Raw genomic sequence first — 13,099 nt, forward strand, 5'->3', positions numbered from 1 at the left:
ACCAATAAAATTAGGTAGAAATGTCTGAGGGCTCCATAAAAGAGGTGTAAGTGGCAAAGATGTTTCCGAGAAAACATTATCACCCGGATTTCTGTCCATTTCTTCATTCTTCAGGGGCTGGCCTAATCACAGCATACCTTGATTTTGCTCAGGGGACTTCAACATGTCTTTGAGCTGAGCCAGTGCCTCTTCAGAAACCCACAAGGTAAGCAGAAAGCAGATCGTTCTGATCCATTATCTCTCAAGTATGGGGTAATTATTTTGAATGAGTAAATACCATGCTTCCCAGCATTAGGAATTGGGAAAGATAGAAGAGAATATTACTCATCTTAGTTTCCTCCTTTGGGTTTCTGACTCTTCCTTTGAGGCACTAGTACCAAAACTTACTTGGCTATAGGAATGATTATGAACTTTATGATTCATTAAAAAAAACATTTATTGAGCTCCAATGTTAATGCTAGACATCGAGTAAAAAGCTGAAGCCAAAAGTGAAAAAAAATAGGTGGTCATTGACCCTACAGAGTGGAAAAGAGGAGACACTCATTTAAGTTTTTTTTTTTATTAAAAAAATATTTTTTAACATTTATTTTTGAGAGAGAGAAAATAAGCATGAGTGGGAGAGGGGCAGAGAGAGAGAGGGAGACAGAATCCGAAGCAGGCTCCAGGCTCTGAGCTGTCAGCACAGAGCCTGATGCGGGGCTCAAGCATGTGAACCATGAGATCATGACCTGAACCAAAGTCGGACGCTTAACCGACTGAGCCACCCAGGTACCCCCTCATTTAAGTTCTTATAACATTATTAAATATCTTTGAAAGTCCTGTTATATTTTAAATAAGTTATTTAGAGATGTAACAGTTTGTATTTTAGTAATTTGTGAGTTGATCTTATGAAGCATGAGTGATCAAGTGTTTTTTTGTTTCTTCATTTATTCTTTCTTTTTTATTGAGGTATCATTGACATATAATGTTATATTAGTTTCAGGTATACAACCTGATAATTTGATATGTGTATATATCAGAATATTGTGAAATAATTACCATAATAAGTCTTGTTAACATCTGTCACCTACACATTGTTACAGATATTTTTCTTGTGATGAGAACTTTTAAGATCTGCTCTTAGCAACTTCCAAATATACAATGCAGTATTATTAACCATAGTCAACATGCTGTACAATACATCACCCAAGACTTATTTATTTATTTTTTTACTGTTTATTTATTTTTGAAAGAGAGAGACAGAGAGTACAAGTGGGGGAGGGGGAGAGAGCCGGAGAGAGAGAGAATCCCAAGAAGGCCTGGCATTGTCAGCATGGAGCCCAACGCAGGGCTTGATTTCACAAACCGTGAGATCATGAACTGAGCCGAAATCAAGAGTCAAACACTTGACTGACTGAGCCACCTAGGCACCCCAGTAGTGTGGTTTTTAGAATGTAGCAAAAGCTACAATTTCCTCAGGAAAATGAGGTTGGTTGTGAGGTTCAAACAAGAACCATGAAAAGAGGCTTAGAAACTGTGAAAGGTACTAATCACCATTAGTAGTAGTAGTATTAGACCCTGTTTTAGAGCCTCCCCTAGTGGTAATGAGCTGGGAAGTGTTTAATATATTAAATATAAATATATGCTCAACCGACTGAGCCACCCAGACGCCCATAAATATAACTATATGCAATATACTTTACTCGGAAGACAAATCAGCATTGTCTTCAATAGTATCAAGAAAAGCATCAAATTTGGGGTGCCTGGGTGGCTCAGTAGGACAAGCGCCCAACTTTGGCTCAGGTCATGATCTCACCATTCATGGGTTCAAGCCCCGAGTCAGACTTTGTGCTGACAGCAAGCAGCCTTAAGCCTGCTTCAAATTCTGTGTCTCCCTCTGTCTCTTCTGTGCCCCTCCCCCACTTGCACTCTCTCTCTCTCTCTCTCTCTCTCTCTCTCAAAAATAAATAAAACATTAAAAATTAATTTTTAATTTTTTTAGGTTTATTTACTTTGAGAGAGAGACAGTGCAAGTGGGGGAAGGGCAGAGTGAGAGAGAGAGAGAGAGAGAGAGAGAGAGAGAATCCCAAGCAGGCTCCACATCTCCAGTGCAGAGCCTGACGCGGGACTTGAACTCACTAGGCAAGATCATGACCTGAACCAAAACCAAGAGTTGAATGCTTAACTGACTGAGCCACTCAGGGACCCCACATTTAAAAATTTTTTAATGTTTTATTTATTTATTTTGAAGGAGAGAGAGAGAGAGAGAGAAACAGAGAGAGCATGCCAGCAGGGGAGGGGCAGAGAGAGAGGGAGACAGAGGATCTGAAGTAGGATGTTTGCTGTCAGTGCAGAGCCCTATGTGGGGCTCCAACTCATGAACCATGAGATCATGACCTGAACCAAAATCAAGAGTCCAAGGCTTGACTGACTGAGCCACCTAGGCACTGCTAAATTTTTTAATTTTTTAAAAAATTTAAGCATAGCTGACACACAATGTGACACACATTACACTAATGCAATTAGTTTCAGGTGTACCAGATAGGGATTCAACAAGTTTGTATGTTACATTATCCTCACCACAAGTATGGCTCTTAAAAAATGTTCTTACAATAGTTATCACAGTGCATTTGAACATAACTTCTTGTTGAGAAATGAAGACATTTTCTGAAAGAAAGTAAATCCAATTTTGCTGGTTAGATTGATAATGAGGACTAGCTTTGAAACTTCTTTATGTGTTGGGAATTTTCTATACCTATACTGACCAACACAGTAGGCTTTACCCATGTGTAGCTAAGGTTAACTGTGGAATTGAATTTTTTTAAGTTTATTTGTTTATTTTGAGAGAGAGAGAGCGTGCACACACACATTCCAGCAGGAGAGAGAGAGAATCCTCTGCAGGCTCTGTGCTGTCAGCGCAGGGCCTGATGCAGGGCTCAGACTCATGAACAATGAGATCATGACCTGAGACAAAATCAAGAGTTGGATGCTCAACCAACTGAGCCAACCAGGTGCCCCTGGAATTGAATGTTTAATTTAATTTAATTTAATTTTTTTGAGGGAGAGAGTGCACAGGGGGTAGGGGGAGGGAGATGGAAGAGAGAGAAACCCAAGCAGGCTCCCTGCGGTCAGTGTGGGAGCCTGATTCCACAAACAGTGAGATCATGACCTGAGCCAAAATCAAGGTTCAGACATTTAACCGACTAAGCCACCCAGGTGCCTCACAGGAGAGAGAGAATTCCAAGCAGGCTCCATGCTCATTGTGGAGCCCAACACAGGGCTCCATCTCACCACAGTGAGATCGTGACTTAACCTGAAATTAAGAGTCAGACATTTAACTGACTGAGCTACTCAGGTGGCCTGATTTTTCAATTTTAAAGTTAAAAACCAAAACAGTGTAAATTTTATTATATTTTTGAAATGATGATATTCTATATATTGATCTCAATGAAATACATTTTTAAATTCATTTTACCAGTCTCCTTTAACTTTTTTTAGTGTGGCTACTGGAAAAATTAGAATTATGTATGTGACTCACATTCTGTTTCTGCTGGACATCACTGTTCTGTACGTTGTCTGAACTAAATCTGGAACTTCAATGTTTCAACAAAAATATTCAAACTATTTGATAAGATAAAAGACTGTTACCAAAAATGTTGTATAGAATTTAACAATATTTAATATTCTAACCTTTCCTTATTAAACAAGGTACCTCTAATAGAAGAAGATTGGATACAATTTGCTAAACTTTCTCACAAAATGAGAAAGTGAATGACTCTAATAACTGAGTAACAATTTTTTTGGGGGGAGTCAGGTATTTTCTAATTCTTTCCTACCAAAATCCAAAGGAAGAACTAATACAATTGGTAGCTCTTTGATCATTAAGAATAATTTTTGAAAATAGAAAATTATGTGATTTTTGGTATATAACTAGGAAGAAGTTCAAAGAATTGAATGGCAGCAATAACAAAATTTCTTCCATTTATGTCTACCCATATATGTGGACAAGGTTTCTCAGAGCTGATTGATGTTGAATCTGTCTCATTCTAGTAATAACTAATATTCATTCACAGATACTTAAGCTAATTGAAAAAAATTTTAAGTCCCATTCGTGTCAATAAGATATGCAATTCTGGGCTGCCTGGGTGGCTCAGTTGGTTGGGCATCTGATTTCGGCTCAGGTCATGATCTCACACTCCATGAGTTCAAGCCCTGCATCAAGCCCTGTGCTGACAGCTCAGAGCCCCTCCCCTCCTCATGTTCTGTCTCTCTCTTTCTCTCCTTTAAAAGTAAATAAACATTAACAAAAAATTTTTTAAAAAGATATGCAATTCCAATAAAATTTTTTTCTTTCTTTTTTTTTTTTTTAAGTTTATTTATTTTGAGAGAGAGAATCACAGGCAGGCTCTACATTGTCAGCACAGCGCCCCACACAAGACTTGAACTCACGAACCATGAGATCATGACCTGAGCCAATATCAAGAGTTGGTCCCTCAACTGACTGAGCTACCCAGGCACCCTAAATTTTATTTTTTCTTAATAATTATTTATCATAATTATATTAATGTTATTTTAATCAATTGTATAATAGTAATAATGGTAACAATATCTCAATCCAGAAGAAATGTTTTTAACACTCAGGTGGTTTTTTAAATGAAATTATATGTATCAGTATATATAGTACAAAGGTGTGATATGTGATCAATAAAAGACTTCAAGAGGGGTGCCTGGGTGGCTCCGTTGGTTAAGCATCTGACTTCAGCTCAGGTCATGATCTCACAGTTCATGAGTTTGAGCCCCGCGTCGGGCTCTATGCTGACAGCTCAGAGCCTGGAGCCTGCTTTGGATTCTGTGTCTCCCTCCCTCTCTCTCTGCCCCTTCTTCCCCCTCTCTCTCTCTCAAAAATAAACAAACATTAAAAACATTTTTTAAATAAATAAAACACTTCAGGAGTTCTGGTACTGGGCCAAGATAGAGTAATCCCGCTACAGCCTATCTTTCTCAATGATTACAACTAAAAACTCTGGACAAAATACATAAAGCAACTATTTAAGGACACTTAAAACATAGTAGCAGATAGATTGAGGAGGGGAACCAAAGCTGAAGAAAAACACATACAGTTTCCCACATTTTCCTCTTTTTTCTCTTTGTTTTGACTCAAAGACAGCCACATAACTGTACATAACTGTACAGTTGATACAGGTATCAAAAACCCCTAGAGAAATCCTACATTTCTGGTCAGAAGAGCAGGAAAGGGGTTCCTATAAGCAAGAGAGTATGGAGCAATCCTCCTTGTTGTTTTTTTCTTTTGCCTTACCCCAAGGACAACCCCAGTCACAGAGCTGTATTGTGGTGGCAGTGGCACAGGCATTTAAAATCCCAGTGAGAAAACTTTCAGTCCAGAGGAACTAAGATAAAGTGAACCTGTGATCTGAAAGAGTGTGTGTGTGTGTGTGTGTGTGTGTGTGTGTGTGTGTGTGTGTGTGTAGGGAATCCCCCTTATGTTTTTCTTTCTTTTCTCTCATTGCTTTGCCCCAATGTTGGTCCCAATCATGCAGAATTATGTGACAGCTAAACCTCCAAGACAAAGCTCATTTTTCTAGTCAGAGAACTAAAGAAGGGGACTGTGATAGCTGGAGAGTGCGGGGAAAATCTGAATATGGGAGAGGTGGAGAAGAGACTCCCTTATTTCTGATTAATAAAAGTGATAAACCTCTGGCAATACTGACAAGAAAAATAGGAGAAGACACAAATTATCATTAACAGTAATGAAAGAGGGGAAACATTACTACAGACTCTATAGACATCCAAAAGATAATGACAATACTGCAAGCAAGTCCCATAAATCAAATTACCAAGAGAAATAGACCAATTCTTTGAAGGACACAAAGAACCAAAACTCACATAAGAAGAAATAGATAACCTGCATAATTCTATATTTATTAAAGACATTGAATTTGTAAAAATCCTCCAACAAAGAAAATTTCAGTCTAGCACACATTTAAGGAAGAAGTAATACCAGTAAATAGAAGGGAATACTTTCCAACTTATATTAGGACTCCTGTATTACTCTGATTTCCCAAACCAGAGAAAGAGTACAAGAAATTAAAGCAACAGATCAGTATCATTAATGAACATAGATGAAACAATCTTCCACAAAACATTAGCAAATGAAATCTAGTAGGAGTTATCCTGGGAATGCAAGGCTGGCTCAACACTCAAAAATCAACCAATGTAACTCATCATTTCAACAGACTAAGGAATAAAAGGTACATGATCATCTCAATAGGTGCAGAAAAATCATTTAACAATTCAACATTTATTTATGATTTTAAAAAAATCTCAGCAAACTATGGATAAAAGGAACTTTCTCCTGAAAGAGAATGTCTACAAAACATTGCAGCTAATATACATAATAGGAAAGACTGAATGCTTCTTCCTTATATCTGAAGAAGGCAAGGATGTCTGCTCTTATTCACATTAAACATTTTATTGGAAATTATAACCAGTGCAATAAAGCAAGAATAAGAAAAGACATATAGATTTGAAAAGAAAGAATAAAACTATCTCTCTTCTCAGACAATATGATTGTCTATGTAGACATCAAGGAATCTACAAAAAAGCTCCTAGAACTAATAAGTAAGTTTAGTAAAGTCACAGATTATTAGGTTAATATTAAAAATCAAGTGTATTTTTATATTCTAGGAATGAACAATTAGAATTTAATATTTTTAAAACTACTGGAGCACCTGGGTGGCTCAATTGGTTAAGCGTCCAACTTTGGCTCAGGTCATGATCTCATGAGTTTGAGCCCTGCATCGGGCTCTGTGCTAACAGCTCAGAGCCCAGAGCCTGCTTCAGATTCTGTGTCTCCCTCTTTCTCTCTCTCTCTACCCCTCCTCTGCTCCAGCTCTGTCTCTCTCTGTCTCAAAAAATAAACATTAAAAAAAATAAAAAATTTTAAAGTACCATTCAAAACAATAAATAAAAATTAAAAAATAAAAAAGTAACCACTTACAATAGTACCCCAAAAATATAATCTCTAGGTATAAGTCTAACAAAATATGTGCAGGATCTATATACTGAAAGCTACAAAACACTGATGGAAGAAATTAAAGTCTAAATAAATAGGGAGATATGCTATGTGAGAATATTAGAACATTTAGTATTGTTATGATATTGATTCTCTCCAAATTGAACTATGGATTCAATGTGATCACAGTCAAAATTTCAGCCTGGTTTTTTAGATATATATGGGCAAGCTTAATATAAAATTTTATATGAACAGGTAAAGGAATTAGAATAACCCAAGCAATTTTGTAGAAGAGCAAAGTTGGAGGGCTGCTACTACCAGATTTTTTATAAAATGTTTCTTTATTTTGAGAAAGAGAGTGCCTGCTCATGTGCGAGAGGTGGAGGGGCAGAGGGTGAGGGAGATAGAGAATTCCAAGCAGGCTCCATGCTCAGCACAAAGCCTGATGCAGAGCTGGATCTCACAACTGTGAGATCATGACTGTGAGATCATCACCTGAGCCAATATCAGGAGTCAGACACTTAGCCAACTAAGCCACCCAAGCACCCTTGCTACTATCAGATTTTAAGATTTAGTATAAAGTTATACAATCAAGATAGCATACTATTGGTGAAAGACATATGCATCCATGGAACGGGATCAAGATCTAAAAGAGACCCACACAAAACCCACAACTGATTTTTGACAAATGTGCAGAGTCAACTCAACAGAGAAAGACAGTATTTTCTAGCAGTAGTGATGGAACAACTAGATATCCATAGGCAAACAATAAGAAAACAAAAACAAAAGGCACTTTGACCGATACTTCATATACTTTATACAAAAACTAGCCCAAAAGAAGTGGACAGAAATGTAAAGTTACAACCAAAAAACTTATGGAAGAAAAATATAAGAAAATATTTGTGGCCTTGAGTTAAGCAAAGAGTTATTAGATATAATACCAACAGCAAAATTCACAAAAGAAAAAATTGATAAATTGATCTTCGTTAATATTAACCTCTGCTCTGTAAAGAAAGGGATCTGGTTAAGAGAATGAATGACAGGCTGCAGACTGGGAGAAATATTTGCAAATCACATATCCAACAAAGGACTTTAATCCAAAATATGTAGGGAATTTACAAGACACAACAAAACCTTATGACAAAAGAGCCAAGAATATGCAGTAGGTAAAGGATAGTCTCTTCAGTAAATGGTGTTGGGCAGGGCACCTGGATGGCTCAGTCGGTTAAGTGTCTGACTTCAGCTGAGGTCATGGTCTCATGGTTCATGTGTTCGAGCCGAGTTGGGGTCTATGCTGACAGCTCAGAGCCTGGAGCCTGCTTCAGGTTCTGTGTCTCCCTCTCTCTGCACCTCCCCCTCCTGTGCTCTGTCTCTCTCTCTCTCTCTCAAAAATAAATAAACCTTAAAAATAAGAAAATGGTATTGGAAAACTGGACATTCACATTCAAAAGAGTAAAGCTGGACCACTATCTTTTACCATATACAATTATCAACTCAAAATGGATTAAAGACTTGAACATAAAACCTAAAATCATAAACTTCCTAGAAGAAAACATAGGGAGTAAACTCCTAGACATCAGTCTTAGAGATGATTTTTTTGAATTTGACACCAAAGCAAAAGCAATAGAAGCAAAAATAAACAAGTGGCACTACATCAAACTAAAAACTTTCTGAATAGCAAAGGAAAGCATCAATGAGATGAAAAGATAACCTACAGAATATGAAACACTATTTGTAAATCACATATTTGATAAAAGGTTAGTATCCAAAATATATATTAAAAAAAAACTCAGACAACTCAAAAGAAAACAAACAATCCAATTAAAAACTCAGCAGAAGATCTGAATAGACATTTTTCCAAAAAGGACATACAGATGGCTAACAGAAATATGAAAAGGTGCTCAGCGTCACTAATCAACAAGGAAATGCAAATTAAAACCACAATGAGATATCACCTCACACCTGTTAGAATGACTGTCCTCGAAAAGATAAGAGGTGCACCTGAGGGGCTCAGTTGGATGAGCATCTGACTCTTGATTTTGACTCAGATCATGATCTCACGGTTTGTGAAATCGAGCCTCCCTTGTTGGGCTCCATGTTGACAGCTCAGAGCCTGCTTGAGATTCTCTCTGTTCCTCTCTCTTCTCCTCCCCACTCATGCGCTCTCTCTCTCTCTCTGAAAAAAAGCAAGTAAACATTTAAAAATAAATAAATAAATAAATAAATAAATAAATAAATAAATAAATAAAGATAAGAGATATTAAGTGCTAGGAAGGATGTGGAAAAGGGAACCCTTGTGTACATTGTGGGAATGTAGCTACAATGGAAAACAGTATGGAGGCTCCTCAAGAAAATAAAAATAGAATAACCAAATAATCCAGCAATTTCACTCTGGGAATTTATGCAAAGAAAATGAAATCACTATCTTGAAAGATATCTGCACCCGCCATATTCACTGCAGCATTATTTATAGTAGCCAAAACATGGAAACAACCTAAGTATCCATCGATGGATGAATGGATAAAGAAAATGTGAAATATGATATATGTGAAATATTGTTCAGCCATAAAAAAGAGGGAAATCCTGCCACTTGCAACAACATGGATGAACCTTGCGGGCATTATACTAAGTGAAATAAGTCAGACAGAAAAAAGATTAATATTGTATGATTTCAGGGGCACCTGGGTGGCTCAGTTGGTTAAGCGTCTGACTTTGGCTCAGGTCATGATCTCATGGTTCATGGGTTCGAGCCCCTCATTGGGCTCTGTGCTGACAGTTCAGAGCCTGGACTATGCTTTGAATTCTGTGTATCTCTCTCTCTCTCTCTCTCTGCCCCTCCCTCACTCATGTGGGCCCACATGCGCACATGTGTGCACTCTCTCAAAAATAAATCAATATTTTAAAAAATATTGTATGGTTTCATTTATATGTGGAATCTAAAAACAAAAAAAAACCAAATGCATTAAAACATTTTGATGGTTGCCACAGGCAGGGGGTGGGTGAAATGGATGAAGATGATCAAAAGACACAAATTCCAGTATGAATCCTAGGGATGTAATGTACAGTATGGTGACTTTAGTTAATGTAACTGTATTATATATTAAAAAATTGCTAAAAAAGTAAGGCTAAATACATATGTGCAAAATTTTGTAGTTATGTGTGGTGGTGAATTAACTAAATTCTGGTAATCATTTTGCAATATATTTATCTATCAAATCATTATGTTGTACAACTAAAACTAATACAATGTTATATGTAAATTATAGTTCAGTAGAAAAAAAAGGAAAAAAAGAAAACAAACAATGCAATACAAAGTACAAGATTGTGGGGCACCTGGGTGGCTCAGTTGGTTAGGCGTCCGACTTCGGCTCAGGTCATGATCTCATGGTTCGTGGGTTCGAGCCCCGCATCCGGCTCTGTGCTGACAGCTCAGAGCCCAGAGCCTGTTTCAGATTCTGTGTCTGCCTCTCTCTTTGCCCCTCCCCCACTCATGCTCTGGCTCCCTCTGTCTCAAAAATAAATCGACATTAAAAAATTAAAAAAAAACCCAAAGTACAAGAATGATAAATTAGTCTGCATTAAAACTAATGCTTCTGTTCATCAAAAGACACCATTAAAGAGGTGGATGCATTTGGTGAAAAGCTAATAGGAAACTTTATAAAGTTATAATGAATGGATCCAGCTGACGAACTGGCCATGTAGCTAGATTTCATTAAATGCTTGTCATGGTCTTCTGTTTGCCCTCCACTCCATTCTGTCACCTTGAATGATAAAATTTCCCAGGATTCCTTGTGTGTAGCCACTTGACTATTCCCAGACAGTTGAATGGGAGAAGTAGTAGCATCATTTCCAGGACTGGCCCATAAAACCTTTCAACAGATGTTACTTAATTTCCTTTGCCTGTCCAATGGCAAAGCTACAAGACAAAAGGGACAAGGGTCTCTTGGCCACTTTTTAATGGAAAGCTGACCCCAGAAGCCATCAGATGAAAAACACCCATGTAGGATTGTTGTGTGAATGAGAAGTAAACTTTTGCTGTATTTAGCCATTGAAATCTCTGGATGATTATTACAGCAGCTAGTCTACCCTACCACAACTCTGACAGTGGCTTTTTTACTGTGTTCCTTGGGGACCCTAAATCTTCTTAATGATGCCTTGAGGGATGTGGTAGAAACTTAGGGAGCCTATTTCAATCAGAACAACCCTCCTTTTATATCCTTTTATATATTTAAGACATATAATGTATGACATAAGAACACACACATATGATACATAATGATGCACATGGTGAAGACTTCAAAAGGCACAAAGTGTTCTACAGTAAAAAAAAGTCTTTATTTTTGAGGGAGAGAGAAAGAGAGAGAAGCAGGGGAGAGGAGCAGAGGGAGAGGGAGCGAATCTCAAGCAGGCTCCACACTCAGTGCAGAGCTGGACATGGGGCTCAATCCCATGACCGTGAGGTCATGACCTGAGCCAAAATCAAGAGTTGGACACTTAACTGACTGAACCACCCAGGCACATGCCCCACTACGCCCCCCACCTCTCCCACCCCTGCCTCACCTGCAAAATCTTTCACCTTTGTCTTCCAGTCTCCCATTTGCATGCCCTAGGAGCAAGTTCTGTTACCCATTTCCTGAGTTTAAGTGACAATTCATATACATATAAACAATATGTACTGGTTGTATGTTTAACCAATTCCTTCTTAATGGCAAATTAGTGTATTTCCAATCTTTTGCTAATATAAACCATGGCACAATAAATACTCTTGAATAAAAGTCATTTTACACATATGCAAGTATGTGTATCTATAAAAATGGATTTCTAGTATTAGAATTGCCAGATTAAGAGGTATATGCATTTTACATTTTGATTAACAGTGCCAAGTTGCTTTCCATAGGGTTGTACTAATTTCCATTTTTACTATTACTGTACAACTGGGTCTGGCTCTGCACATTCTTTTCAATGCAGCATATGATCAAATTTTGGTTCCTTACTACCTTGATAATGTGAAAAACGGCATCTCATTGTAAATTAGTGAGTGTTTCTCTTTTCATGAGTGAGGTTTTATATCTTTCACATGTTTAAAAGCCACGTGCATTCCCTTTTCTGTGAACCAAACTCTTCATTTTCAACTGGCTATCAATCTTTTCCTTATTGATTGGTGTGAGTCCTTTAAATGTTAAAGGAAATGGATCTACATTATATAATAGGGTTAAGATCATTCAATAGATAAATTCAGCTGCTAAAACCAAAGTTTGAAAATCACCGCCTATGCTGCTTTTTAACATGGCCTTGCTAATAAAAACCTTCCCCTCATTCCCTTGGGAATCTTTGTCAGTTAGAGTCCCATCCAGTACCACTTGCCCTGTGGTTGAAACTCTAGGACAGACTTTCTCAACTGTGGCACTGCTGATGTTTTGGCTGGAAAATTCTTTGTTAGGGGCTGCCCTCTGCATCGCAGAATGTTGAGAAGTATGACTGGCCTCTATCTGCTGAATGTCAGTTGTACCTTCCCTACGTCCCCCACTAAAAAATGTCTTCAGGGGCGCCTGGGTGGCTCGATTGGTTAGGCGTCTGACTCTTGATTTCTGCTCAGGTCATAATCTCACGGTTCATGCATCTGGCTGCATCTGGCTCTGCACTGGCAGTGAGAAGCCTGCTTGGGTTTCTCTCTCTCCATTTCTCTCTGCTCCTTCCCAGCTCGTGCACACATACTCACTCTCTTGCTCTCTCTTTTTCAAATAAATAAACAAGAAAAAAATGTCAAAAATCCTCTGGAGGGTAGGGGAGCAAAATTGCCCCAGTTGAGAACCACTGGTCTAGGACTTTATATAGCTGGTGGAAGGCAGGCCACATTATCAGCCTATCTATTTGCTTTAGTTTGGACATCCCACACATCTCCCCAAATGGTGTTTGATAATATATAGAATACTAAGTTCTGTATGGAAGTACAACACTTGTATTATAAACTGATCAAAAAGACTAAATAATATACATGAAACCATAAAAGAATAACATCTGCTAAACTTGTGGTTATACCTTGGAAATTTAAAAAGAAGTAGTTTAAGACAGGCAAGTCAGCTACCA

The 13,099-nt window shown here is 37.8% G+C and overlaps 1 protein-coding gene across 1 annotated transcript in view; it reads left to right on the forward strand.

Moving 5' to 3' along the window:
• The first annotated feature begins 186 nt into the window (after window positions 1–186).
• The window catches only part of SIRT1 (sirtuin 1), a 46,119-nt gene continuing 33,206 nt past the window's right edge, over window positions 187–13,099 (forward strand). The window contains exon 1 of the mRNA XM_042907867.1: window positions 187–205. The gene's annotated coding sequence lies outside the window, so the exon portion shown is untranslated. The remainder of the gene's footprint in view (window positions 206–13,099) is intronic.

This window comes from Panthera leo, chromosome D2 (assembly GCF_018350215.1).
Source record: "Panthera leo isolate Ple1 chromosome D2, P.leo_Ple1_pat1.1, whole genome shotgun sequence".
Classification (NCBI taxonomy): Eukaryota; Metazoa; Chordata; class Mammalia; order Carnivora; family Felidae; genus Panthera; species Panthera leo.